The following is a 6,803-nucleotide window of genomic DNA, read 5'->3' on the forward strand; positions in this document are numbered from 1 at the left end:
AATTAACATATAATTTATTTTAACAGCTTAAATTTATACTAAATTAATGTAAAAATTTATAAATTTTGTATGTAAAATTGTAAACATATTAATTGTGAAGTTGACTGTTTTGAATAGTTAAATTCATCATTTGAAGTAATTCCGATAAATATTGAAGATGAATGCAAGAAAAAAATACATGAGGTGCTCATAATATATGCCAAAGTTTTTCAATTATCAAAATTAATGATGTCAGATATATAAATCATGTATAAAATTAAAATTAATGTAAAGTCACACATAACACGATCACGATGGAACTATGAGCTTAACACAATAGTGATAAATTTGACTTCTCAACAGATACTCATATTCGATTGTTATAAAAAATATCTTAAAAAGGGATAAAAAGCACAACCATTGACGACGTTCGCATACTACGTACATTCATTAGTAGAAAAGTTTAAAACAGACTGGATCTTTAAGTGATCTGTAACAAAAGGACTTATGATGTTGGAATTGAAAGACCAAATTAATTACCTTTTAAGTAAATCGTCACTTTTATTTTGCTTCATGAATTGTGTACTGTCATACTGTTTCTTTGGTTTTCTTTTTTTTTCTGAATTAATGTGCTGGTGTAATGTTTTGTTTCTTGAGAAGTATACTGGTGTAATATATGTTAACTGACACCTACCTTACTCTGCATAATACAACATTCTCTCAACTTAATTATCACCACTAATCTGCATATATAACCCCTATGTGATTAGCACCCTTACAAAAACTGAGCCAGAGTGTAGTTTCTTCCTTAATTCTTTCTGTCAGTATACCCGGTGGCATCCTTTTCCCTCGGAAAAATGACTTCATTTCTCTGCTTCCAAGGTCCCCACAACACCCCCATGAATCGAGTACCCCAATTCCTCTTGTTCTCTTGACTGACCTGCTTGAAAGCTTCCCAAGAACACTCCCAAGTTATATTGGCTGAGTCAGTGATTGAAATCAGATCCGCAAAATAGCTCCAAACCTCAATTGCGTACTGACATTCAAAGAATAGATGAAAAATAGTTTCAACTGAACAAGCAGAACACATTACATCCCTCTCCTCAACATTGTGTCATGGGTCAATATTTTATCTGACAACCATAGAAAAACAAAGAACTTGACCTTGTACCACCATCTACCCTTATCAGTCGTAACTAAGATCTTGTAAATGGATGATGATGAGTACTTTCCATCCTTACTGCAGCCCCACACGATAGTGTCCTCCTGTTCAGTGAAATCAGGTGTTTAAAATTTAAATTAATTAATGTTGGTCACATGTAACATGATCACTATTGAACCGTAATTTTAATGGTGACAAGTCTGACTTCTCAATGGAAAGACAAATTTAATTTTATAATAATATAATCAGATCGGATATTAATTAAAATAATATAAAAAATATGAAATAATATTAAAATTTAAAATATTATCTATAATTATAATAATTATAGTGAATAACATAAATTTTTCATAATATATATTAAAATATATAGTATATATCTACTATTTGGATATGGATAACTGAAACGTAAAATTATATTAGTATCCTTATTCACGTGGATATTCAAAAATCGGACATCCATATCTAAGTTTTCGAATACGCATCGGATATTATCCATACCGTTTTCACCCCTAAGTCCGTAAGGCATGTTCAATTCACAAAAAAGACGTAAAAATACTACTATATACATAAAGCAGCAGCATCAGAAATAACGCTTTAAAATTCATTGTACCTTCGCAATGATATATAATTATTCATCCAAGATGCAAATGCCACATAAAATTGCAAAAAAGAAAATCAAGAAAGGTCTTTGCTTGATGTAAACCCAGGGGTTTAGTGTCTCGATCCCATCCATAAAACAGTAAACGTATAAACCCATACGACTGCTGATCCCTTGAAACCAAAACTACCATGGATAAACTCAAAGAAGACTTGAATGTCGCCATTAAAATATGCAAACGTGATTTCGCAGCCTTGGAGGCCGAGTACAACAATGTCTTCCAACATGGGATCGTGGGCCATGACTTGGCCTTGGACCTGGCCATGGAAGGTCTCAAAGAGGCGCATTTGAACTTCGAGTTGGAATGCAATAATCGACCACTGATCCTTGAAACCGAAACTACCATGAATGAACTCATAGCCAAGTTGAATGTCGCCATTGAAAGATGCAAACATCATTACTCAGCCATGGTGGTTGCATACGTGGATGTCTTTCTATTTGGGATCGTGGGCATTAACTTGGCCTTGGACCTGGCCATGGAAAGTCTCCCACAAGCGCATTCGCACCTCAAGGGGGTATGCAATAATGTAAGGGATTATTTGATGACCGCAGGACAGCAAGTGGCCCTAAATACCAATGCAGCACAACCCACTGCAACTGAGCCAGTTGTGGCTAACGTTTCAGAGGGGCATAACACAGCTGCAATACCTGAAGGAACAGCAGAGAATAACACAGCTGCATGTGAAGAGATGGCGGAGGGTAACAGTAACACATCTGCATCTGAGGAGACAGTGGAGGACAACTAGCATCAGCTAGCAAGAATTAAAGTTAAGAAAAAACTGGTTCTGTGTTTACATTTCTTGATTGTTCTTTGTTCTTTTTTCTTGGGTTCTGTTGTTATGTGGTTTAAGCAATGGTGTAACATACTGAGATGAGTATTTTTGGAATATACAGAGAATAGATTTGTGAGCGTTAAAAGGTCCTTGAATCTTGTTTTCTTGTTTCTTTTGAAGTGTGGAATCAATTTGTTTTGGCAGATTGTCTCTAATATTTCTGCTTGCAACAAAGAAATAAAATGCAGTTTAATTAATACTTTAATTTGTTTCTTTTTCTTATTCCCATATTGTAGTAGAGTTCCTACAATAATGCTATTTTGTTGTTCTTGAGCATTCAAAAGTAAAATAAGTGTTTGAAAACTGATAAACCAAAAACTGCTGAAAATTACCAGCACAATGCTATTTTAATTAGTATGTGAAACACTGACTGGAGCTTTATTTTCCTCCTAGAATTTAAAGCCTATTAGACATTAAAATTGTTTGCTTTCATTTTATTTATTTTCTTTTTAAGTAGCTAGTGGGCCTTTGCGTACTAAAGTACATTCAAATTGTTACTAACTGAGTACTGGTCAGTATATACTGTTACCACTTACCAGTAACAGTTCAGTTGGTGAGGTGAGTGTCCAAAGTTACACTTTAACCCATGTTAATCAGCAACAAACTGAACTGAATGTAATTGTTTGATTTGTTTCCCCAATTAAGAGAAGGAAATTTTACTGTAGAGTTCCCAAGTTAAATGAGAAATTCAAATGATTTCAAATTAAACTGAATAATGCTAATTCTCCATTTATGAGGAGCTTCTGTACTATATTTTGGTTGTGCATTCCGTCAAATTAGAACATTTGAGTCATTTGAGTCTTTGACAGCTAATAGCAGCTAATTCCTCTTTTGTGGAATTGTATACTGTCATACTGTTTCTTTGGGTTTCTTTTTTATGTGTTGGTGTAATGTTTTCTTTCTTGAAAAGTATACTGGTGTAATGTAAATTGACACCTACCTTATTCTGCATAATACAACATACCGATCAAACTTGGAGTGAGTAGAACTAGGGTGTTCTTAAGTGCACCAAGTCCTTGGTGAACTCAAGTCTAAAACTTGTCAAATGGGCTTCAAATGATAAATCTGAATCGTTGAAACCCGCTTAACTTACGAGTGATGCGTCTACATGTGAAATTTTTAAACATTCAAATTAATTTAGTATAAAGTCAATTGGTCAAAATTAGAAGGTTAATAAATTAATTTTAATGCATTTATTTTTTGAATGTTTTTTGACAGCTTGATTTTATACTAAATTTAGTCAAATGTTTAAAATTTTTATATATAGACGCATCACTCGCAAGGTAGGTGAGTTTCAACGGTTCTGACTCGTCATTTACAGCCAATTTAATGAGTTTTATACTTGAGTTCATCAAGGAGCTTGATGAACTTAAGAACTCCTAGTTCTACTCACTTGAAGTATGTACTTTATTTTAAGAACTTAGGTCCATAGAAGCATCATTCTTAAAATATATATATATATCAAAACTGGGCCCAATAAAGCCCAATAAAAAAATATCAGGGCCTTTCAATTAATGACATGCAAATAGTGTAGCGGATAAAACTAGGCGGAGTGTTAATGATTGTAATTAGGATCGACTAATAGTCGGTAAATGGAAATCCATATGATTTTACTTTCTATATTCGTCTCGTAGATTCCTAGTTTAATCTTGCAATTCTAACAAGTTACAAGACAAAACTGGCCGGGTATTGATTTTTTTTTTTTTTTTTTTATATTACGGGTCGGATTTTCTAGTTTGGATCTTTTTCTTTTTCAGAATTAGGTCATTGAAGGCAGCTTAATTTGATCTTTTCTGTCCATAAAATTGGGTCATTTTGGAATTGTTGTACAGACGTTTTTGTGTTGGGTTCTGGTTTTGTTTTCAGTTTATTTGGACACTTTTTGATCTGTTAAATAATGGATTCTCGGTTGGGGTTAGGTTTCAGCGAATCAGAATTCAGATGTTTGGTTCAAGTCATGTTCGGTTAGAATCTACATGAATTCAAGTTCGGGCCCTTTACGTTCTAGTCAACTTTTTGAAAAAAAAAAAGAACAATAAAATAATCAAAGGATCAAGTACCGGTTCAGATTGACACTCAGGTTTTGTTTAGGTTAACCGGCTTAAATAATCTGGTCTGATTAATAGCCTTGACACCAAAAAAATTTAATTATGTTAACCTGTGAGATAGAGAGATTGTATAATATTTTTGCTCTCTGAGCCGTTCATTAATTGTTGCTATTTGTATTAATTAGTTGTTACTTATGTTACTGTTTTGGTCTGTGATAGCACTTTTGTTGTATAATTTGCTTGTACTGTCACGACTTCAGGTTCAGATTTTGGTGTGTGTAACTATAATATATATTTCAAAGGCTTCTAATTACCAAATTTTATAATGTCGGATATATATATATGAACATTGTGTATAAAAATAAAATTAATGTTAGTCACATTTAACATGATCACAATTGAAACCGTCAGTTTAACACAATAATAATAAGTCTGACTTCTCAACGGCGAGATATTTATTTTTTTATAAAAATATATAAAAATAGATATAAAACCAACAGAACCTTATTTTAATAATAATAAGAAAAGTATTTACAGCATAAATAATTACATAGCTACAACTCGTAGCAGCCGCTGAACACAGTTAATTATTCTAATTATTTATATATCCAAATGCCACATAAAATTAAAAAAATATATATATATTTCAAGAAAGCTCTTTCATGATGTTAACCCAGTGGATCTGTGATTCCCATCCAATGAATTGAGGCATAAATCCTATTTCCGTAGAACAGTAAAAATATAAACCTAGACAACCGCTGATCCCTGAAACCAAAACTACGATGGATGAACTAATAGCCAAATTGAAAGTCGCCATTGAAAGATGCAAAGAAGATTTCGAAGACATGGTGGTCGAGTACAACGATGCCTTCGAACATAGAATCAGGGGCTATGACTTGGCCTTGGACATTGCCATGGAAAACCTCAAACGTGCGCATTGGCACTTCAAGTTAGTATGCAAAAAGGTAAAGCATTTCAGGAATGCCAATGCAGTACAACCCACGACATCTGAGCCGGTGTTCATCAGGCCGGTTGTGGCTAACGTGTCAGAGGAGCACAACACGGCTGCAATACCTGAAGGGACAACAGAGAATAACATGACTGCACGTGAAGAGATGGTGGAGGACAACTAGCATCAGCTTGCCCTTGATCCAAACAAGAAAGATTGAATTAGTCTGATTAAAGGCTGGTGTTGCAAGAAAGTTCAGAAAAACGTGGTTCTGTCATGTGTTTACATTTCTTGATTGTTCTTTGTTCTTTGTTCTTTTTTCTTGGGTTCTGTTGTTATGTGGTTTAAGCAATAGTGACATACTGAGATGAGTATTTTTGGAATATGTTCTTTGAGTTGAAAGGTGGTTTATGTGCAATGGTGACATACTGAGATTAGTATTTTTGGAATATGGTTACATAGAATAGATTTCTGAGCATTAAAAGTTTCTTGAATCTTGTTTTCTTGTTTCTTTTGAACTGTGGAATGGGCTTAATTTGGAAGATTGTCTCTGATCTTACTGCTTGCAACAAAGAAATAAAATGCAGTTTAATACTCTCATTTGTTAAGCTTGACAGCCGCTGTCAACTATTTCAAAAAAAAAAAATACTCTCATTTGTTTCCTTTTCTTATTCCCATTTTGTAGTATAGTTCCTACAATAACATTCTGATGCTAATTTTAGATTGAAATAATGCTATTTTAGTGTTTTTGAGCGTTTAAAAGTAAAATAAGTGTTTGAAATTTGAAAACTGACGCAGTGCTACTTAGTATGTGAAACACTGGCTGGAGCTTTCTTTTGCTCCTAGAATTAAAAGCTTATTATACATAAAAATGTTTGCTTTCGTTTTATTTATTTTCTTTTGGAAGTAGTGAGGCTTTGCCTACTAAAGCAAATTCAAATTGTTACTGACCCACATTTTACGATTGTCATAACCTAGTACTGATCAGAAAATACTGTTACCAGTATCCCAAACTGTCCCTCTCTTAAGCATATCATCAAGCATCTCTTGCGTATCATCATCAAGTCATGATCTTTTTACGCAAAAGAATTATAAAATGCTTGCAAGATGAAGCTGGTAAAATTTTGGTGGATAATAAATTGGCAATTAATGGATCTTACTAAGAATTATC

This window comes from Carex rostrata, chromosome 7, assembly GCF_964058835.1.
Source record: "Carex rostrata chromosome 7, lpCarRost1.2, whole genome shotgun sequence".
NCBI lineage: Eukaryota > Viridiplantae > Streptophyta > Magnoliopsida > Poales > Cyperaceae > Carex > Carex rostrata.